Source organism: Alligator mississippiensis, chromosome 3, assembly GCF_030867095.1.
Source record: "Alligator mississippiensis isolate rAllMis1 chromosome 3, rAllMis1, whole genome shotgun sequence".
NCBI lineage: Eukaryota > Metazoa > Chordata > Crocodylia > Alligatoridae > Alligator > Alligator mississippiensis.
In genome coordinates, this window is record NC_081826.1 from 17,584,259 (window position 1) to 17,610,173 (window position 25,915).

Here is a 25,915-nt window from a genome sequence, read left to right on the forward strand (position 1 = left end):
TTTGCAATGTAACATAGAAACAGAACATAGCATTCAGGAAAACAAAGGCAAAGTGAGATGATCCTTATTTTTGGAATTACAGTGGAACCAGAGGTGCTGGTCAAAGGTTTAGGACCTCGCTGTGCTACACAGCACAGGAAAATACAGAAGAGCTGCTTTCCTGAGAAGATGTCCATGCCATGAGGGGAATGGCATTCCTTTTCTATAAAACACAGCTGGAACGAGGAAGCAGATAACCGTGAATCCTTTAAACTGAGGTAATCCCTGTGGGTGACATTTTTACTATGGTCTAAGGGTACTGATCTCACTGAAGATGATCCCTCACCCTTTTTAAAAACAGATGCATTTATATTGATATAATTGTCTCATATAAACAAACTAGTCAAACAATGGGAGAACGAACAGGCAGACCAAAACTAAGGAAAACCCTAAGTGCGCACAGCAGGTCAGAGGAAAAAAACACAGCCGATCAACCGAGTCCTAGCCCGGTACACTGAAAGAAAGGCTGTTTTCAGTTTTCCAAAAAAACCGCCATGGGAATAAACTACTGAACCCCAGAATGGTGCCAGTTTCTCCCAGTACCCCACTAACAGCCCCACTTTTGTGGTCTTGTCCAAACAACGGCACTCACTTCTGTGCAAAATCATTAGCAAAAAGCGATCAGGTGCCTTTCCACTTCCCAATTCCAGTTGCGGATGCAAAACACAAGCTTCACATTAGGCTGCCTCCCTCCCACTACTCCAGGTGAAATTGCTCTCCAATATCTCAGGGCATAGGATCACAGAAAAGTAAAGCTGGAAGGTCTAGAAGTCATCTAGTCCAGTCCCCTGCTCAAGGCACGACCACCCCTGATTAAACCATCCCAGAAAGAAAGGGTTGGCTATGTTAACCTGAAGTCAGACAGAAGGCAGGGTAGAGATGCACCTTATCAACTAAATCACCATTTGATGAAGGTCGCTCTCTGCTTATGAAAACTTATGCTAAACTATGCCAGCCAAGTCTCAGTCAAATCTGCTTTTAAAAAAATGTCACGGAAAGAGATGCCACAACTTCTCCAGGGTGCCTGCTCCAATGCTTGATCCTCATCTCCATCTCCAACCTACGTTCCTTTTGCTGCGGTTTGATCTCGTTGCTCCTAGTACTGTCCCTTACTGGGCTTTTTTTTAATTTTTTTTTTTTGGGGGGGGGGGGGGGGGGGAGGGGAGCAGACCAAGACCCCTACAGTGCAGGAGGGAGTGCAGTAGGGGCAGGGTGCTGCCCTTCTCCCTCTGCACTGTGGGAATTGCCCCACGACCTGGTCCTCATCTCCATCTCCAACCTACATTCCTTTTGCTGCGGTTAGATCTCATTGCTCCTAGTACTGTCCCTCACTCCAAGGCACGCATGCAGTCGCTGCTGACACAAGAGCTGATGTCGGGGCTGCAGAGCCCGGCGCAGCTGTTTGCAGCCCGTGCACTGCCTGCTGCAGCTGCCCAGAGCCCCGACTGGCTACAAACAGCTGCGCTGGGCTCAAGAGCCCAATATCAGTTATGCGCCAGCAGCGACTGCATGAGCACCTCAGAGAAGAGAGCGGGGATAGGGTGCGAGGCAATGCAACCTTCTCCTGCTCTCCGCTCTGAGGTGTGAGTGCAGTAGCTGGTATGGAGCAGAGCCCAGGGCACCTGTCCGCAGCCTGCCTGCTGCCGCTGCCCAGAGCCCAGGCTGGCTACAGGTGAGGGCTGGCAGCGGCACTGGGCTTTTCTGGGCTGCGCTTCCTCAGGGCCTCCCCCACCCCAACACTGTCCGCTGCGAGGCATGCAATGCCGGAGCCCAGACCAGCTCGTTGCAGCCTCCTGGCTGCAGCCAGCCCAGGCTCTGGGTAGCTGCTGCCAGCCACAGAGCCCAGGCTGCTTGTAACAGGGCTTGCAGGATCCCAGCCGCCTGCTGGGAACAGCCTGGGCTCCGTGGCTGGCAGCAGCTGCCTCCTTGTCTGTCTCTCTCTCGCCTCTTCCTCCTCTCAAAACTATGGTAAAACATTTGGCACGCCACACATTGCGCAGCGCTTTAAATTCCCCAGTAATAATTAGGTGTGTCGCACTTTGTGCGGCACTGGGTTCAGCCCTCCTGTCCCTGGGGCAGGGAGCTGGACTCAATGATCTTCTGAAGTCCCTTCCAGCCCTAATGTCTAATAAATCTATTAATTTATACATGCAGGAGAGTTCAAGAACATCTCATGACTTCCCAGTCACTGAAACTGGAAGAAAGGGTCAGGCTTCAGGAGGGAGATAATTTGGTTTTACACCAAGAGTTCAGAAAGGCATAGGGCCAGGGCCTGCTCAGTAAAACAAAAAAAAAAAAATCTATCCTTCAGCACTGCTTGCTGTAACTCTGACTGCTAACGAAACACTGCACTAATACCCGGTGCAGAGGCCTTTATCATGCAGGTCTGATTTCTTGTTTTTAAGTTACTCTGGTTTTTTATTTTATGCTGTAAACTACACTGAGCTTTTGTTAGAAAGGGCAACATCAATTAAACAAACAAAAACCAAATATCACGTTACCAATCCCTGCACTGTCAGCTCCTCCATATTTATTCTCTTAATCAGGAAACGGCATCAATTCCCAGGTACTTCAAGCCAAGGGGAAAAAAATACCTATTGCAAAAAAAAAAAAAGTATGTATTCAAGGATTCGTAAGCAACTTCTCTAGCTGCTCTTGTGCCGGCAGAGATTACCTCCAAGTGCCAGCTAGAAGCAACATTAGTTTTTAAACCCACGACTGGCTCCTACATAAAACTTTAAACCAGAAATGGAGTAACATAAGGCAAATGCTTCTTTAAAGCAGCTGCAATGTACATTTCTGTTGCTCTGTCAAAAAACTCTTAATTTATATGCTATGCAATAATTATTTTACTAATCACAGGGTGTCCTGTACTTCTTGATCTGAATTATTATTATTATACTTGGCTCAACTGCAAACATGTCTGCCATCCAAACACAGCACACCAGGCAAAAAAAAAAAAAAAAAAAATCTTTTACTGGTTGTGGCACAGGCCGGTAAATGCCATTCTAGCATATAATTACTTTTAACAGGAAAAACAGCATCTTTTGGTAGGATTTTCCATTTTAAGCTAGAACAAAATCACCACAGAAAAAAAAAAAAAAAAAAAAAGTTAAGCCAGGCAACCTAACATACTATGCCCTTCTTTCAATTCACCAGCTCAGAGCTATATTTATCACTTAGCCTTAAATGTAAAAACAAATTTGACCTAGGAAAGCTATTTAGCTGCTTAAAAAGGGGACACTCAAGTAGTTTAGGCCACACACTTAGAATATTCATTTTAGTCCTTCTTGCAGTATTTAAGTTAACTGAGTGCTTCTGAATGGTAGGGCATCTGGGAGGCATGCCTCAGGGCACAAGGCTGACTGAGGTGGTCAGGAAGTAAGACAACCCTATGATCAAGCTATTCTTTAACTCTTCACATCATAGTCCCTTGCACTTTCCTCTGACGCATCTGGTGCCAGCCCCCGTGACCGATAAGATAATGGAGTAACGATGCCAGGGCCCGATGCACTACAGCGATTCCAGTCTTCCTAAATCCCAAAGCAGAGACCAGCAGCGGTGCAAGCTTCCCCATCCAGCCCTGACTTTAAACCACTTGCTTTCAGAGGCAGGTAGTAATACATCTGCATTAACCCACCCACTATTTATACATATAATCCCTCCTAACAGTTTGCCAGCTCAGGTCATTTAACCACTCTGAAATCACATTTAGAAACCACAAAGTACTATAAAGAATTAAACAAAGTTCCCCAGACACTTGAAATATGTGACATTTCCCTTTAAGGCATCATCCATGTGCCCCAGCAGCAGCACATGCCAGTTTTGTTTCTATATTTTTTTTCTACCTTGACCATATCTCTTTAAATAATGATCAGGCTGTGTCTGCCAAGCAGCAAATATATTCACTACCTCGCATACTCATTACTATCCAAAGTGAAAGTCCACAGCAAGCAGATGTAGTGCTGTTAGTTCACAATTCAACTTAAATGACCTCCAAGATTCACGACCTGAAGCAGACCCGTACTTGTGCAAGCCAACCATTCCAGACGCAGCTGCCAGCCCTGCGAACAGGAGCCTGGAATGAGCAGTCCTTCCCGGCACAGAGACAGCCACATTGAGTACTGGGGTTTCTTGGAAAAAAGGCTGTGCAGATGAAGCCGTCCAGCAGGCTCGCTTGCAGTCCTGAGCCGGAGAGGTGGAGGCAGCCAGGAACAGATGCCTATCATGAAATGAGATGGAGTGTGCTCTTTAATTTCTGCCAGCATTATGCTTCCTTACTGTATACCCACCTCTTGTTGTGGCCTGAAAAAGCCAATACTCAGCTTTACAGACTGCAGGTCAAAATTTACAAGGCAGCATCTCGGCTGGCTTTACGGTTCTTATTGGCTCCAGGGAGGTAACCAGCACTGCACAGGATGCGGTTTCTCTCCATTTCCAACATGGGAATGAAACAGAGAGAGCACTCTTACGTGACCTGTTTGCTTTTCCACACGGCTCCTTTTTCTGCAGGCATGGGATTGCTCAGATCAATGCAGCAGCTTTTAAAGCACAAAGGAGCCAATTTACTTAACAGGTAGAACAGCTAGAAAACACTCCCTCTCTGAAACCATGTTAAACCCAGCTGGATTCATGCTGCAATGATTTTACTTCGACTCGGTTTCATATGGGCAGCAATGCCAAAGTCAAAACTCCTGTTAGAAATGTGACCTAGCTTTAAACACCAAGCCAGAAAGGGCACGACTTGCATTGAACCAGGACACTACTGAAGTAGAAGAACGGTGGATCCATACCCATAAGGCGTTAACTGCCCCGTGCTGAAAACCCATGTCTACACAGGCTGAGTCCTGCCCACTCAATGTGAAAGAACCCACAAGCACTGTGGCATTTACCCTCATTTCTTGGCCCACATTTCAACTCTGATAAGAGCTGGGAAAAAACACAAACATACTGGACCTGGGTGATTTGGAGCAGGCCAGGGAGCAGACAAGGCCAGAAACAATACTGCCTTAGAGGCAGAGGAAGGGAGAAATGGTCCAGGTACCACTTCTGCTTACTCAAGAAGAAAAGAGGTTCAAAGCTATTCCTGCTCTTGGAGCTTGCATGAGCGACTCTTTGAGCAGGTTTGTGCACACAGATGTACAGACAGGTGTATGGGTGTGAGAGAAATTAAAAAAAAAAAAAAAAAAACGTATAGGGCAGAAGAGGGAAAAAATATAGCAGGGAAGGCAGAGACCTGAAAACAATAAGAGACATGTCAAGCAACTCAGAAACACACACACAAGAAATTGGTAAAGGAGACAGAAGTCTAAACGGGAAACACGGGGTTACATAAAACAAACCAAGGCAGAGCAAATGATACTTGTAAATATGTACCAGTGCGAACACTGATATGTGCTTTATTTAACCACATCATGGCCAAACAGCACACAGCTGTGTAACCAGATGGGTCCGACTATGCAGGAATAGGCATCAGCACAGTTATTTGTCACCTGCAGCGCCAGGAAAAGGGATTCCCCCCCCACACACACACCTTTTTTATATCATTTTACAAGGTTACCAAATCAACTTAACCCTATTTAACACACTCTGACACTAAAATGGGGGGGGGGGTCCCCTAATTCCATCAGTTTTGAGACCAAAGGACTGAAATCAGTGCGAAAACCTGTGTGCAGATTCAGTCAGCTAATAGGTCTCAGGGAAGTTTCCAAGCTCTGCTGATAACAGCTTTCACTCTTCCTCTATAAATCCACCCTGCAGTTTCAATGGGTTATATCATCACTTAAGTTCCTTTATTAAACCCCTTACTATAATGTTGCCGTTAAATTACTGCCAGGCTACAACTCAGAGGAGCCTTCAAGCCAATTAAGTCATGCCTGAAATGTAGACAGTTATGAGCTTTTGGGGTCTCTTGGCATTATAGATGCTGTACAAGTGATGGGCAAAAGGGTCTTCCACATGTGTTTTGTTTTAAATCGTAAACAGAAAAGAAACTCTTCCTTGGCGGAAAGGAAGAGTGTGGCAGGAAGAAAAGAGGGGTAATATGTGACAGGAACGAGCAGACTTTTGCCCCCTCCCTTTTGTTCTACTACAATGGCTGGATTTTCAGTCCAACGATGATTCAAGAAACAATGACTTGATAGTTCAAGTGCTGGCCTTCAACACAGAAGAACCTGCGCATGGCTCCCAGCTTCGTCATAGACATCTAGTGCAACCTCAGACAAGTCACTTCATCTCCTTGAGCCCCAGCTCCCACTGTAGAAGAGATTACAGGCGTTCCTCGGATTTACAACACAATTGGTTCCTGGAAACTGCATCTTAAGTCGAAACGTCATAACTTGGAACCAATTTTCCCATAGGAACAATGTTATAAATAGGGGATCGGTTCCTGAACCAAGGCCCGATGCCCTATTTTCACCAAAAATAACCCAGAATTTTGTACTCAGTCAATTATAAATGAGCAGTGTGGCTACACTGATGTATTTATATTGTAAATAGCAATCATATTGATTTGGAAGGACTTCTTTGAGGTGACTTTGCTGGACTTTTTGAAGGGTTCCTGGCTGGAGTCTCTCTTAGGAGTCTTGGCTGCAGGTTTTTCTGGAGTCTCGTCTGCTTTCTTAAAGAAAGTGTCCAAGGAAGTTTGGACAGATGCTCTCCAGGGAGATGGGCGACACAGCAAACCTGTTCGCTGGCATGGTGTGGCGTTGGATCAAGCGTTGTAAAGTCAGAAAGTTGAAACAGGGTGTCAATTTATAAATGTTGTAAGCGTGAAACATTGTAACCCGAAACTTTGTAAGAGGAGGACTGCCTGTATAAACTTTCCCACCTTCTCTCCAGAGGAGTGAACTCTTCAGGGCAAGGACTCATCCCTTTGTTCGCGTACAGATGGCAGCCAGCACAACAGGCTACCATTTCAACTGGAGCTTGTAGCTGTTTCCATAATGACAATAACAACGAATCTGCTCAGCTTCTTAACAGTGCATGCCGCAAATTTAGGCCTAACTAGGGCTTTGGCCTTCACAGGTGGGGAACTGCTGGAAAAAGTGGGTGCCAGGAGGAACTGCTGGAGGTCCAGCACCTACTAAGGAAAAGAGCCTACATTTTAGTGAGAAGTAGAAGTTAGACCCTACAGAGCAGCTAGGAAAAACCACCAGCCAGAAAGAGGCCTGGATAGGAAGAACAGAGCTACTACCTACCCGTCCTTGATTACACCCGTGTGCTGGGTCTTCCATGGGGGCAGCCAAAAAGTGCCCTTTGTTTGCACAAAAGAAGGGAAGAGGAGAGGACCTGTCATGAGTGAGGGTGCAGATAAGGTGCAACTCTGGGAGGATATGCCATCCGACTTGTCAACTTCCAGAATTAACTTTTATGACTTAACCAAGAGGCAAAATTATCTCAGTGACACAATCAGGTCTGAGACACAAAGGATTACCAGACAAATGACTATTATGTTACCATAGTAAGCTGCATTACCCAGAGCACCATGGCTTCTTGTCTTAGACAGGGACCCCACAATTGGACACTGTGAACAGATCAGAAAGGATGGTCCCTGCCCAGAAGGGCTTACAACTGAAGACAAGTGATGGACGTAGGGAATAAAGGGAAGCAACAAGTACACCAGAGCAGGAACACCAAAGCATAAAGCCCACTGGAAGCAAATAAAAAGTATAGCATCCCATGGATCAGCCTAGAGATGGTCTCATCTGAAACCCTCACTCCAGATAGGAAGCCAGGAGGAGCGAGCCGCCCAGCACACAGACAGTCAAGACCCACCAGTTCCCCGTTCACAGAATCCCCACTTTAACCACTAATGGGGATGTTATAAAGACCAGCTGTTTCCACAACAAAGTAAGTAAGTAAGTAAGTAAGTAAGTAAGTAATAACCCACATCAAAATGACCACATCCATCAGGCCTCTCAGAAAACAACCCCTAATTAAGCAGATTATTATGCATACCATGGTTTTGACTTCTGGGCTCCCCCCCCCCCCCCCCGCTCCCCTATGATGCTCCCATCACTTTTTCAGACCAGCTGACTACTAAGAAAGAATCCTATATTAATTACTTCCCATTTGGATCAATAGGTCAGTCCACAGGAGGATAAAAGTTGTAACATATTTTAAAACTTTGAGTTGGAACCTGATGCTAAAATACAGACAACCAGCTTGATTCAGATTTGGGATTTGAACATTTTCATCTTGCAGTAAACCCCAGACCTTACAGGTGGACAAGCCCATTGTCCCACATTAAGTACCCGTGAATTACCTCAATTAACACCCTGCCTTAGAACCATCTGACTAAGAGTTAAGTACCATCTAATCCTCCTGTGTAAACGACTGTATCCCTCATATCCCAAAGCAGCACTGCATTAAACTGACTGTCTGCTTTTTTAGCCCAACACAGTAGCTGCCCCACATCAACCAGCTCATGTGGATTTTTAGTAGCATCCAATCTGCCATGGTTTCACTAAGATTAGTTAGCATACTTTACCTTTCACTAGTATTTCACTTGAAAATCTGTGAAATCTCCAGCTACCTCAGTTCAACTTAACTGACACCCAAACCCTGCAAAAGAAATACAGAGGTAAGCTACAAGCCAACACAGCTATAACTCTGCCCTCTTTAATACTACTCAATACACCCAGAAAGCACGCAATGTTTGTGCCTGTACCCTGCGCCCTTGCAGATCCGGGTCAGCTACAGGACAGAGTCTAATGCCTTCTCTTTAATAAGGCAGAGATTGTATTCAGACAAACTGTTCAGAATCAAGTTACCGCTATCTCCTCTAAATATCAACCCTGAGTTTACCCTTCAGAAATATTCCCATCAGCCCTCTTTACAACCCAAAAGGAATCCAAACTCATGGCAGAGGTGATATCTTTTATTAGACCAATCAGATATTTTGCAAAAAAAAAAAAAAAAAAAAAAAAACTTTTTTTGCAAAAATCTAGTTGATCTAATAAAAGATATCACCTCTACCATGAGTTTTGACTCCTTTTGCCTCTAGACCAAGACAGCTACAACCTGGGTACTCTTTATAACCCATTCACTTTCACCCACAAGGTCTCACTTAGCACTGTGCTGAGCACTATCTACAGCACTATCTTCAGATACCACCTCAACACCGAGAGCCAGAATAATTCTGCGCGCCACTACTGATATAGCCCACAGAGCTGCATGCCAAAATGAGACTTCCTGGGCCCTCCACAGTACATGCCCCGGAAAAGACCTGCCTCACAATCTCAGTAGTCCCATATTACTAATACAAGTCCGCCATTCTCCTCCAATTAAGTCCCAGACCATCTCATATCACAATCACTACTTTGCCAACCTAACTACACCATTTGATACAGCTAAAGCCAACAAGGTGAATGAGGATGGAAGTCCATGCAGATCAGAATTGGCAGCAAACATCAGGAATGAGAGAGCTGAGTTAAAGTTGTTTTGGCAAGTACCTTAATTCTGTATTTCCTGGGTTTCAGATATCCTGCTGGAAGGACACAAGATACCACAGACCACCTTAGCTGTGAGAGTTTTTATCCATGAATACAACAAGTACCGTGCTCAGCACCACAGCATCCAAGAGCTTTCAATTAACGCAGCAAGTGATTTGACTAGTGCCTGTCATACATTATATGTCCTCTCATCCTCTCCACCAAGGGAGAAGAGTGTGCAAGGGAGCACCTCATTTGGTAAAACGTTATATTGCGGTTCTATACATTTATGTTAGAGAAAGCAAGGACAAACAAACACATCATGCACTTGGATCAAAAGGTTGGGTGTTAACAGGGTGGTTAGTTCCTATGTGCGTCTCAAAAGTTCTTGATCCAGTATAAATAAGCTTTACCCTAACAAGAGAATGCTGCTGCTCAAACACAGTGGAGTTATGTTATCAATCCTGGTCTTCATTTCAGAGCCTTAGCTTCAAAGGCCCATAATATCTAAGCACAAAGACTTTGCGCATGATTTGAAATTTTAAAGAAAGCCAGGGCAGAGGAGAGGACAGATCTGATGTTCTGAGAGTAGTCAATGTTGCTAAGACAGTCTATACCAGTGGTTTTCAACCTTTTTTCCTTTGCAGACGCCCAAAAAATTGTGAACGATGGTATAGACCCCTTGGGAAATTTTGAATGGAAGTGCAGACCCCCTTGAATTGTAAGTGTGGTATTTGTGCACTTCTGATTGATCATAGTCATCTTCCGCAGACCCCTTAGACATAGTCTGCAGGCCGCCTAGGGATCCATGGACCACAGGTTGAAAACAACTGATCTACACTAACTGGAGTTTCCTGAAAGCTACAGGCTCCATGCACAGGTAAATCACATTGCTGAAATCTAGACAGGAGGTGAAGGAGGCAAGAACAGCCAAAGCCGGGAAAGGGCACTGTCTCCTTGGCAACTGGAGATGACAAGAAGTATTATTCACAGATGCTGCCATATGAGAACTTAGTCCCAGGAGAAATCCAGCAAACTGAAATGACCAATGAATTGCCAGTATGTAATTTTAACCAAAGGAGGCTGCACCACAGCTATGAGCTCCTTAAAGTGCATTCTTCTGTCCATCAACATCACCTCTGTCTTGCTCAAATTCAGCTTCAGTCAAGTGTTGTTCATCCATCTGACAATGACCAAGCCCTGGGATTCTTAATGGCAGTGGTATGTGTGGTTGTATGGTAACAGACAGAGCGAAGCCTCCTATGTGTACTGCTAGCACTCAAATCCATTGTTATAAGACCAGTTCATCAGACATATGGATACTAAAGCGCACAAAAGACCAGACCGTTATGTGAGTCCACAAGTGAAGAGTGCAGCCGTGGAGAGGAAGCTCACCATGACTACTCACTGGTGCATCCCTCCAGTGCTATCGCCCCTTGCTCTGTACCCTGGTGACCTTTCTCAGTAAGCCAGGAAGCAGTCCAGCTGCAGCAGAGGAAAGTCAGGAGCACTCCCAGCCTGTCTGGTTCTACCACCAAGACCTGCTATAAAACAGTAACTGTGCAAGTTCAACCCTAAAGGACGTCACCTATTTAATGAGCATCAAAATCCTTGCATGTTCTATTTGAAGAGTCTCAGACTAGCAGAAACTCCCTATGCCTGACGAAGGGTGACTGTGTCCAAAAGCTTGCTAAGAACTTTTTTCCAACCACTCAGTTGGTCTAATAAAAGATACACATCTACCCAAAGAACCTTGCCTGCATTTGAAGACAATGGCATTAAGAACACTGCACAGCCCTGTATGCTGTGTCATACCTTAATGATGCCCAAAATAAACTCAATCCAGACTTTATAATGTGCAAGGGAACATGGAACAACAAAGCATAGGACCGGGAGGCTTGGTGTCCAATCCCATCTCGGATACTATTTTTTTCTCCTATGACCTGGGTGGATTTGATTTAAATCACGATTTAAAATCACGGGTCTGGAAGCCTCGTTTTTTAAATCACTTTTCTACAAGAAATGCATTCTTGTTGTTTGATAAAACTTTAATACATATTGTTCACTACTCAGAGATAAACATGGGTTTCATTTTTAGAAGGTACAAACTATACATTGTAAAGCAGTGATTTATTTTGATATTTTTTCAAATGAATGTTGCAGCTACGTCAGAAAACTGAATTATGATTTCGTCATTTTATTTACCAAAGCTGACTGAAGCAGATACTTGTGAAGTCACTGGGAAGTGAACTATCTCCAGACTTACAGAGTACAGGCACCTGTCACCATAACTGTTACCAGCACCTCATCTATAAAACTTGTTGCGTTTGCAGGGTAAGGTAAAACTGCTGTTATCCTGTCTACACAAGGGCTCCTAATGTTGCTACCACCAGGGAAGCTGTACCCATACATAAATACCCTGTTAAATTAGCAGCCCATGTAAGTATAGCCTGAGTAACCTCAGGCTGGTTATTAAACATCTCTGTGCCTCGCTTCCCCCTCCCACCTGTAAAACAGGGATAATGGTTACTTCACAAGGAAATACTGAGGACTAATTAGCTGATGCTCATACAACACTTTGAAGTGTTACTTATATATGCTATTATCTGCCTTCCAGATTGACCTAGAAAAGAATTCACCAAAGGGTAACTGGGGACATCACGTAAAATAAAAGCCACCACCAACTACCCTCAAGCTACCTAGGGAGAAAGTTTCTAAACAGCCAAAAGAAAGTACCAGGAAGTGCCCCAGTTCTGTTGGAAATCCCAGCCCAAACATTTAGGTTGGCATAGCATAGCATAGCATAACATTGTAATGCCATGCATCATCAACCCACGTGAACAATGGCTGCGCTGAGTTCTGCACAGCGCGTGCTTCCCTGCAAGGAACAATAATCGCAGACCTGCCCACTCAAATGTATGCCGCCTGCATGGAGCAAGTTAATGGCTTGTGTCATGGGAGGGGCATAAATCAAAATCCCCTAGTTTTAGACTAAAATGTGGAAGATACCACTCAAAGAGAAGACAGGACCTAAAAAGAGCAGTTCTCCTAGTTCTTCCAGCCCCCAGTAATCTTGGCTCTTCTATTTGGACAAAGTTCTCAAAACCAGCCCCCACGTTTAGCAGTTTTAGTCACTGGCTGTCCAACTAAAGGTAACATTTCTTAAATGTTGGCTGCAGCTAACTCACTATCTGCCTTCCACCCAGCCTGACAGACTTCAACTGGACTTACAGGCTCACAGCAACTTTTACTCTTTAATTCAGTGATTCTCAACCAAGGCGCCATGGCATCTTGGGGGATCTTAAGATCCCTTCAAGAATGCCACACAAGCTAGGGACAGAAGTTGCATATAAACCGATTTAAGCCAGCAGAAACTGGTTTAAACAGAAGTTGACTGCAAATAAACAAGTTTCAAAATGGCTGAAACTGGCTTAAAATAAACCTGGTCAGACTTTAGCTGATTTGGGTCAAACCTGTTTATGAAACTTCTGTCCCAGACCCCTTCCTGGTTCAAGTTAAATCACAGTCCCCCAGCATGCTTTCCAGCCCTGGGGTGTGCTAGGCTGGGCTGTCTGCTCCAGCAGAGAAGAGCTGGGGGAGTGGGGGAGGCATTGACTGCCCCACACTGCCCCAGGCAGACCCCGGCTGGGGTCTGGGGTGAGGGAGGGGGGTTAAACTTCCCTTTCCCCTACTAGAGAGCTACTCTGCCCTGCTAAAAACTTACTGCTGGCTGCGATTGTGGACTGCAAATCCCAGAGGCACCTAGAAGCAGGAAGAAGAAGTGATGAGCAGCCCTACAGAGTCCAGCTGCGGTGATTCTGGACTGCAAATCCCATAGACCTTGGGGGCAGCAGGAAGAGGAAGCGAACACACAGCCCATGCTGCCTATGTGCCAGATTCAGCCTTGGGCTTTTTGACTGTCTGTACTTAGCCACAATCTTAGCACAGTTAGGTGAGCAAACATGATTCATAACACAAACCCAAGGATTTCAAAGAGGAATCCATAGTGCTAAAGACAGTCTGACCTGTTGTGGTCTTTCTGAGTACTTTGCAAGAAAAGAATTGCTCTAATATTTTTCCATGGTCAAAAATAAATAAATAAATAAATAAAAAGGGAAAGCTAAGAACTGGCATTTTTCAAGGAGGCCCTTGAATCCGATGAGGAATGCCAAAGTCTAAAAAGGTTGAAAAACACTGTACCAATTATTTTTTGCATTACAGCAGTACCCTCAGATCCCATCTGAAATTGGACTCCCACTGGTTCTAGGTACCATACAAAAACATGCTAAGAGACAGCCTAGACTCTGAAGCATCAACAGGCTAAACAGACTAAATAAAATTAAAAGCACAAGATAAAGAGAGATGTGTGGGAGATTAAATGACATGTCCAAGGTCACACAGTCAGTCAGTGGAAGAGCCAGGAAAAGAACAAATGCCCCCAATTCCCATCTTAGGGCCTTCTCTGCTGACCTGACTGCCCTTCAAAGTCTGATGTAGGGCATTTCAAGATAGACCCAGATGATGGGGAATAGGAAGAAAATGTTGCCCTTAACATCTCAATAAATCAGCTTATTCAACTGTAAAAAAGAGATAATATCATCAACCTACTTCACAGAGGTACTGTGAATGGAGGACATCAGTAATTCTACAACCTCAAGAGACTTACTTAGAAAATGCTACCAAGTTAGTGTCAACATCATATGGGAAGAGTTAAGCACCCTGAGCTCATCTAAAACAGAACACCCACAGGCCACGACTACATGAATTAAAAGGTATAGCATTCCAGTGCAAAACCTTGGCCCTAGTGATGCCAGTAAGCATTTTCCATCTGAACAAAGGCACAATATCACCCTTTGTGTTAAGAGTGCACCAATAAAGATTTTCTTGGCCGGTACCATATCAGCCAATATTAATTTAATAACTGATTTACAGGAACGCAGTCCAGCAGCTTGAAGAGCAGCCTCCTACCGTAAGTCTGTGGGGGAGAAGGGGGTGGTACAGATTGAAGACCCCCTCCCCTCCCCACACACGGTGAGGGAGGTGGTGGGGCAGAGGCAGGTGCTGCCCAGCTGAGGCAGTGAATGTGACCCCGGGATGGAGCCACAGGCAGTTTGTCCAGAGGGTGCAGGGAGGAGGACAGGAGTGGGGAAACTCCCCGCTGCTGCACACACCCCCGTGGAAGTATGGGGGGGCATGTACCTCCTCAGATTTGTGCAAGGGATGGGGGCGGATGTGGGCTGCCCACTGTGGGCTCGGGGCCAGGGGCTGTGCCAGCCTCTTCCTGGCAAAGGTGCTCAGCCGGGCTGCACTGGGGGCAGGTGGGGATGGGGCGCTGCTGGCGCCCGCCCCTCACCCCCACCCACCCTGAGCAATCAGCCCCTCCAAGAAGAACTGGAGCAACCCCTGGCCCTAAGTCTGCAGCAGGCATCCCACCCTCACTCAGGATACAAATCTGGGGGGGCACATGCCCCCCATGCCTTCCCCAGGGGTGCACACAGCCAATCTTAATATATTAGCCTTGTCCAAACTAGGACTTTAACATGTTAGCCAACCTTCATTGAAACTGTCCTCCAAGTGGAGACAAAGCCAGAATAACTATTCATACAGTGAAGAATCTTCTTCTAACACAAGACTTCTTATCTTACCTACTATTTACCATTGCTTCAGGTTGGCAATTCTGGCATTCAATCATAAGACTACTCCCCTCCCCATAATAAATCATGGATATGGAGACAGGCAGGCAGGCAGTATGTTGATTGCTTTTATTTACCTTCTAATGTCTGAACTTTTGGGGCTCATGGTTTCGAGCATTTTTTTTTTTACAAGCACAAGGAAAAAAGCAAGCTATAATGTGGGCACCATCACCTGACTCCAAAAGCAGTGGCTTTCAGGAGCCATGCCAACAACAACACTGTTCGCATGGCTGCCAAGATGGTCCTTATCCTTACACAAGATGCACTGGGGCATTTGTTTTGATGCATTTTAAATCCTGCAGCCCAGAAAGAGGGATTATTTTTCCAAAATAAAGCAAAACCGCAGCATCTAAAATCAGGAGTATTAAAACCACTTAGAGATTTGTCTTCTGTTCTTAAATTAAGCAATATAAACCAATTCCTCCCCTCCCCCCCCGGAAATGGACTGATTTTGGCTGCTTGAGCTAAGATGCTGTAGAACAGCCTGACTTGCAGACAGCAAGCATCCTGCAAGCCCTTCAAAATATGTCTCATACTAGGAACCCAGACCTCAACGGGCACTTAAGAAAACCTTGGCCTTGCTTATTATAAAGTTTCAGGACAGACAACCCAAAGGAAGACTAAGACAGAATCCAGCTGCTCTAGCCTTCTTCCAACCTCAACATTTAGGGTCAGTCTCCTCTGAACACACAAGCAGCACCTAATTCTTTCCTTAGCTAAGGCAGCTGTTGGAAACTTTGAGCATTTCCAGCATGATATGGAGGGAAAGTCTGTTTTGTTTTTAAAGCTGCTGCAGAATATTTTAATATTCTAAATTGCTTTAGATCTATTTACATCATCAAATCTAACCTAGAAGATTTTTTTTTATCTGTAAAGTATCTAGGCTTTCAAAACAGCAGTATTTCTATGGTAAATATGAATCTTCATTTTATTATAGGCTTAAAGATGAAAAGACATTAATACAGCATTTAAATGTTCTAATTTAAAGTGAAGGTAAAGCAAACAATACTCTGGCTTGCATCCATAGATACTTCTCAAGCAAATCTCAAGACGTCATCCTTTAACTGTACTCGGCCTTGGTGAGGCTGCAGCTGGAGTACTATATCCAATTCTGGGTTCCACAATTCAAAAAGGATGTGGAAAAGCTTGAGAAAGTCCAGAGGAGAGCCACGCGCATGATCAGAGGGCATGAGAACAGGCCTTATGAAAAAAGGCTGAGAGCCATGGGACTCTTCAGCCAGGAGAAGCACAGGCTCAGGGGGGACCTGGTGGCTGCCTATACGTATATGAGGGGTGTGCATCAGGATCTGGGGGATCGCCTGTTCACCAGAGCGCCCCATGGGATGACAAGGTCAAACGGTCACAAACTCCTCCAAAACCATTTCAGGCTGCACATAAGGAAAAACGTCTTTACTGTCCGAGCCCCCAAGGCCTAGAATAGACTCCCTCCAGAGGTGGTGCAAGCACCTACTCTGGACTCTTTTAAGAAACATTTGGACACTTATCTTGTTGGGATCCTTTGACCCTAGTTGACTTTCTGCCCCTGGGGCAGGGGGCTGGGCTCGATGATCTTCCAAGGTCCCTTCAAGCCCGAATGTCTATGAAATCTATCAAATACATAATGGAACCATGCTAAGACATTTAAGTAATGGAACAGCCATAATGCAAAGGACGAAAAGGAGGGGGAGAGAATCTGAAGTTTAAATGCCATTACATCTTAGAAAGCCTGTGGCATACCCTAACTGGGTTAGTTCTAGGTTAGTTGTTAATTAGCAGCTGGTACATATCATCAGGAAAGCATAATGAATCACTCCAAATACAAATAGCACATATGGCAGAGCCTAAACAGACTGAGTGGGTCACAGAAGATGCAACTTTCTCACGAAATCATGGGGCCTTTATGCAACCAACCAGCGTGCTTGTCAGGAGAAGGAAATGACGGATCATGTCTTGACATGCCCTGTAGCACCACAATGCACCCCACAAGAGCTGGCAACACCAGAAGCAGTGGCCTGTGCAGCATACTGGGAACAGACCACGTAGAAAGGTTAGATCGGAGACACGATGAAAACGACAACTCCAGTTTTTCCGTCAGCAAAAAAAAAAAAACCAAACAGCCACATTCTCTTCTGTTCTATGTAGCTTAAGTCAGCCTCGTCACTGTAGCTGGAGGGCTCACTAACAGTCTCTTAACCGATGTCACACGTGGTTCATCCTCTTCCCTGCAGAGTACTGGGTGTATAATGTACAATTTGATGTTTGTAGGGTTTCTGGCAGCTATTGCCTTCAGAAAGATAACCTGCAGCAAGTCTTAAAAAAAAGTTAGACCTTAACAAGTCATCAAATGGCATTACTATCCCCAGTAGCTGCTGCTCTTTTTTCAATGCTACCTTCCTTTTTGTTTGCCTTCTGCTTTCTGAGCCTCTGTTTTTAAGCTTTCCTTCACAGCCCAGAAAGCTAGAAATTTACTGTTTTTAAAAACCATGAAGGCTACTGTCTCTTCAGCCCTACAGCTGGAGCTTAAACAAGTATGAACCCCATGACAAAATACAAAAATAACCTGAGTTGGCAACACCATGCCTAGCCAAAGCTTTACCTACAGAAGGCAGCCTTGAACCTCAGAGATTAAGACTCACTGGCTAGAGGAGGACATCAGCTCCTTAAACCAGAAAAGCTGAAAGCATGAAAAACAACTCCATCACCGTCCCCTAAAATACTCTCCAGCAAAAGTCCAAATAGCCAAACATGGTAATGGAGACAAGAGACAGAAGATATTTCAAGAGAGCAGGACTGTGTGTTTCCATTGTTCCCAAAAGCTTGCAAAAAAACTTTTTTCCAACCATGTAGTTGGTCTAATAAAAGATATCACATCTACCCAAAGAACCTTGCCTATCCATACCACAGAAGAGCTGCAGAACTAACTTTTGAAGACTATTATAACCCCTGCAAATGCACATACCTGCAGAAAGCAACTGGGACAGAGAGGGATTTGTCTCTAACTCTCCCAATTTGAGGTCTCATGTACACTAGATAAGTCACACCCAGACAACTGAGAGAAACTGTTTTTCTACCTAAGCCTCTTAACACCCTCCTAACAAACAAAAATCTGCAGGAAAAAAAATCTTTTAAGTACAGACCACGCAAGTGTTCACCTGTGGGGTGAGGCAATGTGAAAGGGGGCTCTCTGGGTGAGCAAAAGCAGAGAAGGGGATTGCCTGGTCAATGCACAGAGGGGAAGGTGGGGATGAGAGTCACTAGATCAGAATTTGGACAAAACTGAAACTTACAGCCTAGATACCAACTTAAGGCCATCTTTGCACTCTCCCAATCTTGGGTTGCTCCCGGGGCTGGATTGCCCCCACTATAGTTTGTACAGTCATGAGGGTCTATCAAAGCTAAAATAGCGCCCCCCGGACTGCCACAGATAAAACAAACCACAGCACTGCCTGGATCCTCCATCTCGCCCCAGCCCTGCTCTCCACATGTCCCGCTGCTCAGATCTCCAAAAGGAGCTTTCTCCATGGTGCTTATGCTAGAGAAATATCCTGCCCCCCTCCCTAAAGAGAGTTTCCTTTTACTGCAATACTACTTTCATCCATCATGAAGAGACCAGAGCCAGGCTGAGAATATGACTTTGTCTTTCTGACTGCTGGCCTATTTGTTTTACGTCTTGATCAGTCTGCCTTCTCCTTTAAGCCATCAGTTCTCCACGACAGGGACCACCTACTCTAGTTTTGTACACCGCCTGGCACAGTGAGCACCCAGTCCCGAATCAGGCTTCTGGGCACCACCAACACACGGATCTGTGCAAGTGGCCCCTTCCAGCCACAACCCACCCCTCCCTCCTTGATCATCCTGGACCACTCCTCCTGGCACTGTTCTGAAGTCATGAGCTCCTCTAAAGCGTAACTGCTGCCTCTCTGCAGGGGCTTCTTCCATGGATGCACGGACAGATGAGGCTCTACCTGCATGATCAGGCCCCAATTGCCACTGGCATGTGCTGCTTGCAGGAGTCAAGGTCAGAGGCCTCCCTCCTCATATCAGTGGACTGTCTAGCAAACTGCTATGAACACCATATATCAGAAGCCAACCAGTAATTTCCATCCTGTGATACCACTACTCCTGGATCTTGCTCTGGAGATTGCTCATAGATTCTTAAAGCCATAAAGGATCTCTGGCTTATCTAATCTGACCTGCTGTATAACACAGGCCACAGAATTTCACCCAATTACTCCTGCATTGAGCACAATAGCCTATTTTCCAGAAAAGCACCCACTTTTAATTGGAAGGTATCAAAAAATGGAGAATCTAGTATTTACCTTGGTGGTTCACGCAGCTAATCATCCTGCTTTAAAAAAAATTAAAAAATCCATACCTTATTTCTAACTTGAGTTTATCTTTAGCTTCCAGTCCCTGGTTCTTGCTACATCTTTTACAGCTAGATTATAAAGCCATTTATTACCTGATATTTTCTTACAGTCAAGAAGTCACTTCTAGAACACCTCTGTAGAAGCACAATAGCTTTACGCCTAAAGAGTATGTCTACCCTCCAATAGGAGGTGTGCCAGCAGCACGAGTAGGCAAACTCCAACCACCTGTGCACCAATACCACTGAAACTATGAAGACATGGGTTTGAGCGGAGGCGGCTACAGCTTGCGCACAACTCTTGGCACTTACAGACCTCATCCTGGGCTCACTGCCTGTGCCACCTCATCTTCCTTGTTTCTGGCACCCAAAAAAATCTTGTCCGTCAATCCAGGCTGCACTCAAGTCTCCAAGTACAGGGCAGACATACCTCACTGTCGCTCCAATTTCAGGCAGAGCATCATTTTTGTGGCTTTTTCCAGTGCCGACTCTGACTTTACCTTGTCCATCTTTTCTTTTTGAAAGGGTGGACACCAGAACACTGTTGGTCTCACCAATGCCATATAGAGAGACAGCGTCAGCTCCCTATCCAGATCTCTATATCAAAGGGCATTAGTTCTTTTTTTAGCCCACAGCACCACACTGGAAAGTCACATTCTACTGTCTACAATCCCTAAATCTTTTTCAGGGTCACTCACTTTCAGGATGGAGCCTTGCCCAAAGAATGGGAGAAAGGAAAGTGAGCCATCTTTGTTCCTAGATATATAACCTTGCATGTGGCTGTACCCAAATGCATTTTGCTTGAATGGGATTAAGACATAGAAACAAATCTGTTCTCATTCTTTAGTTACCATTACACCTTTGAGTCACAAAGAAAATTCTTGGCCTTAGAGATCTAGCAATGGTAGGTTACAATTCAACAAATTTCTTTTCATCTGCCATGGGGGGGAGAAATCAAATCCCACTGAGCTCTTTCTTAGCCAATGGTTGGCACTCCTTGAGAATGCTGCACTGACTTTACAGTACTAATCACTCGAAAAAGCAGTTATTGCCTCCACCAAACTGGTCAAATATGACAGGTTCATGGTAAGAACTAGATCTCCAAACATAAATTAAACCAAGTGAAACTGCACATCTAAATCTATCTCCTTAGCCAGGCAGCAAAATGACTTCACACACCTCCATACATCAGCAAATAGAGCCTTAAGACAACAAGGACTTATTTCTAAGGTGTGAAGCAGAACTAAAGAGATAGAAAACAAAACCCATCAACAGAATCATGTCCCCTTCAAGACCAAATCACCCTCCCCACCACATTTTCTAGGCGTGCGTTGGCTTCCCAGTCGGGAATGCATTTCTCTCTCTTCTGGTGTTCTGCTTACCTCACAAAGAATAAGTGTACCACTTGCTATGTACCCTTTACCTGATGCAAAACAATCAACTTATGTCTCTACAGACTTTTCCTCACTCACTGGTGCATAACTACCACCCCAACTCTTCCACCGATAACAACAGTACAGACAATAGCATGGGCAAAGGGTACACGTAGGCTAGAGGCAACACATAATACATATGATTGAGCTATTTAACTGATGCAAACAGAATACAGTGTGAAGACGCATTAAAACATAACTCACAAGTAGTGGAACTGTAGTTGGGGACCACATCCACACTAATGCCACATTCATGACATCAGAATTTGTGGGCACATCTACATGTGCTCATTAATGCTTAGCAACAAATTTCAATGCAGATCGAGCCGGAGTTTACTGCTCCCAGGCGCTGCATTTACATGTGCATCAAACCCACAGTAGGCTGAGCCGGGTCGGAGCAGTCCTAGCTGGCAGGGGGCACAGGGGGTCAGCCAGCCAGCCCAGAGCTGCTCCGACCCAACTCAACATGCTGTTGAGGAGCTGGCTGGGCACAAGGTTGCTCCAGTGCACAGCTACCAGCAGGCAGTCCCCATGCTGAAGCACCCTCATGCCCCAGCCAGCCAGGGCAGTGTCTACACACGTTGCTGTGCACAAAAAAACTCCATTTATTAGTTTCCTGCGGCCTAATGTAGATTCCAAGACATTTACTGAGGAACTAACTAGGCAACTCCACAGTAAAAGGTCTCGTGTAGATGCACCCAGTGTCTTATGGCAACATTTCCCAGAATTCCTGCCACCGCTCCAAACTGCAGTGCATTATGGGTGACCACCGCAAGCAGTCCTGCAAGAGGACTCATGCACATTCACAGGAACTCCATGAACAAAAAACACACACACACAAAAAACCACACCAAAACAAACAAACAAAAAAATCAACCTCCCAAAATTCCTCCAAACTTCAACAGCCTCCTCCCAAAATGGCACGGCAGCAATTTTTCTATACTCTCCGCCTACTAATTCAAAAAAAAACTCTGGTAGATGCCATAACTTCGACAGAAGCTCCAACTTAGCTAAACTGGACTCCCACCCTTGCAATTTCTACTGGAAGTGCAACATGGAAAGCTTCATGCAAGAAACAAAAACCGACAAAATAAAGAGCATACTAAAGCATCGGCTGTACTTGTTAGGAAGGTGCTATGGAGTGCTGGATAAATCAATCATGACTTACAAAACTGCTTCTAGCCACCTCTGCCAGAAATTTCTCAAATGAAGGTAGTGAAATATAGACAGCCAGTCTCGAACACACAGCAACCTTTCTATAGCAAGGTGTCCTGATTACACAGAGAGATAAGGCCCTAATCCTACCAAGATTTAAGGATGCACTGCAGTGAGCAGGCTCAAGGCCTTTATTTAACTAAGCCATGCCTAGGCTTAAAAAAAAAAATAAGAGGCGAGAAAGCAAGAGAATGCCAGCAAACACAGGATTCAGATGTGATACAATCCACAACCATTTTATAAAGCAGTCGGCACCCGAGCAAGGCACATTCAAGTGAGAAGAGGTCACACAAGATGCCAATCTTTTCTATTAAAAGTAGAGACTAGCTCACAGCTGAGTAGGCTCGGATTCAGAGTCATAATCCCACTCCAAGGGAACATTTGGCCACCAAATTCAACTGCAGCATGACTGACCTCCTGATTTTGCTGTAGCCAAGTTCCTCAGCCTGTGCTGTTCCATTGCACAGATGCAGATTTAGAAGAGTACAGCAAATCACGTAGGCCTTGTCTAAAGAGAAAGCTTGTGTATTTGTTAGCTGAATCAGCCTAGCTAAAACACTGCAGTCCCTTCAGCGTGGAAGCAGTTATACAAGAGAATAATTCATTCCTGAATAGGTATAAGCACACCTATATGCAAGGGGAAAACACCTATAACTGCATTAGCTTAAAAAAAAAAAATGATAATCAACAAGCCAACAAACTAACAATCTAAAAATCAGGTGTGCACTACATCACAAATGGAAGGAAAACATATGGAAAGACTGAAGAAAGTAAATGATTGCTTTTTAAATAATGCAAAATATATGCTTGGGTACCATGGTGGTGGGAGTCACCTAAGAACAGGGTAGATGGGAAACAAGGTCTCTGGACAGGGATTGTCTTCGAGTCTGTGTGTGCAAGCCCTAGCACACGAGGACTTTTCCAGGAGTGACTGCAATATAAAATAGCTATATAAACGGTGCACAGGGAAAAATAAAGCTGTATAGGATGTTTTGTAGCAAACTAATGCAAAACAAACACGAATCATGCCAATAATTTCTATACGTAATTTAGAAGAAAATTTCACTGTCAGTTAAAAGCACATTCATTCATATCAATAAAATGCACCCCCTTTAAGTAAAAATACAAGCAGCAGGGATGCCAGCACGGCTGGGGCACTCACTGTAAGAAGAAATATTTGCATGAATTATATACAGAGTGCACATAGTAATATTTGCACCTTTTCGGGATGTCTTATAGTATACTAGCCATTCAAAAGAGTTACGAATGAAGATGGTTTAAAAGAGTCTAGGAACTGGCAGACCTCTCTGCTCAGAGCACGTGGCTGGTTATACTTGACCGTAAACACGGACAGGCAGACATGTCTAAACTTGTTGATACGAACAAGGCCCAAAAGGCTTCCCGGGGCCACTCCAACACCTCATGCACAGTTTCAGATCCTACTGTCAGCTCTTCTGAGTCGTCTCACAGTATTTCAGGACAAAATTTCATTTGCCAACTGTGTGGCTTTTTTCTTTTTAAGACTTCACATATGAAACCTCTCAGCTGCACACACGAGCAGGCTCATGTAAAGTGAGTGGCCTTATTTATAAAACAAAACAAAACAAAACAAAACACAACACAGAGTTAGATCCCCTTGAAAGCTCAGCTCTGGAGGTGGAAAAACGAGACCCTACAGAAAATGGTCTGTCTTGCTGAGGCAACACAGCATCTCCCTGCCAGTGTCGTGCTGCGGCCTGGTGCCATCGTACCCAAGGCTGCTCCTGCTCGGCAGCGTCTGGCGCAGCTACAGGGCAGCCCTGCGAGACGGGCTCTGAAGTGGCCCAGGCAGGGCCTAAAGTACTGCCAATGCAGAGCTGAACTTTGGCCAGCGCAGGGGGGGCTCTGCTGCGGGGAAAAAACAAAAGCAAAGCAACGACTCCCTAAACGCCAGCGTGCACATGCACACGCGTACATGCACGCACACATACACACGTGCCCATGCCCCCCCACACACACATGGACACACATGCACTCCCCCCACACACACACACACAAGTGCACACATACCTCCTCCCCACCCCCACACACTGACACGCACACACACACAGGCACATACACACACTGACATACACACAAGTGCACACCTCTCCCCCCACACACAAGTGCACACACCCCCCCACACACTGACAAGCACCCAAGTGCACACATACCTCCCACACTGATGCACACACGCATGCACATCCCCCTCCCCCTTGCAGACACAGACACCCCCCTCCCCCTTGCACGCACACACTAGCGTGCACACCCCCCTCCCCCTTGCACTCACACATACACAAGCATGCACATCCCCCCACCCCTTGCACGCACGCACAGTCGGGCCCCTCACAAAGGGCCCCGTCCCAGATTCAGGAAGGCGAGTGGACGGGGCCGAGCAGCCCGAGGCCCAGCCCCGCTCCCCCCGGCTATTTTTATCCGCCCCCCACGCCCGCGGGGCCCCGTCCCCGGCGACTCACGGTGCATCCCCTCAGGTCGGTCGGTCGGTCGGTCGGGCCCGGGCCCGGGCCCGGGCCCGAACGCGGCGGCGGCAGCGGCGGTGCCCATGTGCTCGCGGGAGCACGCGCTCGCGCCGCGCCGCCTCCACCGAACGTCGGGCGGCCGGGGCTCTGTGACGTCACGGCCCCCCACGGCCGCCGCCCCGCCCCGCCCCGCCCCGCCGCACGCTCCTCCCGGGCCCGCGTGCGCAGCCCCCCCTCCCCTCCCCTCCCCCTCCTGCCCCTCGCTGCCGCCTTCTGCCACGGCCGGTCCCCGGGACTCCCTCCCTGGGGCACTTCCTTGCCCGCTGTCCCCGGCACGGCCACCTGCCAGGCCGGGACGGATGCTCTGGCCAGGGGCAACCCAGGCAAATGCGGGGTGCTTTTCCTGCCCCCTCCGCTCACGTCTCCAGTGCCCGGGGGGCAGGGGTGCCCCCCACACCTCCCCATCCACCTGCGGCCTCGCTCTTCTCCCCGGCTGCTCTTCGTCTGCCCCCCCAGAATTAGTGGCTGTGTCCTCAGTGGCTTCCCTTATAGGATACCACGACGGGCCTCAGCCCCTGATCTTTTGCCGCATCAAATAGGCCCGTATGCGGCACCTCGGGATTATAAAATGGGATTTGAAAACGAAATAAAGTGCATTTTCATAGGATCGTAGAAGTCGGGTCGGAAGGGACCTTGTAGATCTTCAAGTCCGACCCCCTGCATGGGCAGGAGGAAAACTGGGCTCAAATGACCCCAGCCAGGTAGGCATCGAGCCGCTTCTTAAAGACCCCCAGGGTAGGAGCCAGCACCACTTCCCTTGGAAGTCGGTTCCAGATCCTAGCCACCCTAACTGTGAAGTAGTTCTTACGGATGTCTAATCTAAACCTACTCTCCAACAACTTGTGGCCGCTATTCTTTGTTATTCCGGGGGCGCTAGGGGAAACAAGGTCTCCCCCAAACCCTTCTGGTCCCCCCTAGTGAGTTTATAGATGGTCACCAGGTCCCCCATCAGCCTTCTCTTGTGAAGGCTGAACAGGTTCAGGTCCTGTAGCCTCTCATTGTAGGGTCTGCCCTGCTGTCCCCGGATCATGCGGGTGGCCGTCCTCTGGCCCCTCTCAATGTTGTCCACATCGCTCTTGAAGTGGGGCGCCCAGAACTGGACACAGTACTCCAGCTGGGGCCTGACCAGTGTCGCGCAGAGGGGGAGGAGCACCTCCTTGGCCCTACTTGAGATGCA

The 25,915-nt window shown here is 46.3% G+C and overlaps 1 long non-coding RNA gene across 1 annotated transcript in view; it reads right to left on the reverse strand.

The window, feature by feature from the left end:
• The window catches only part of LOC106738246 (uncharacterized), a 260,965-nt gene extending 236,159 nt beyond the window's left edge, over positions 1-24,806 (reverse strand). The window contains exon 1 of the long non-coding RNA XR_009460623.1: positions 24,676-24,806. This is a non-coding gene — a long non-coding RNA (uncharacterized LOC106738246). The remainder of the gene's footprint in view (positions 1-24,675) is intronic.
• Positions 24,807-25,915: the final 1,109 nt, after the last annotated feature.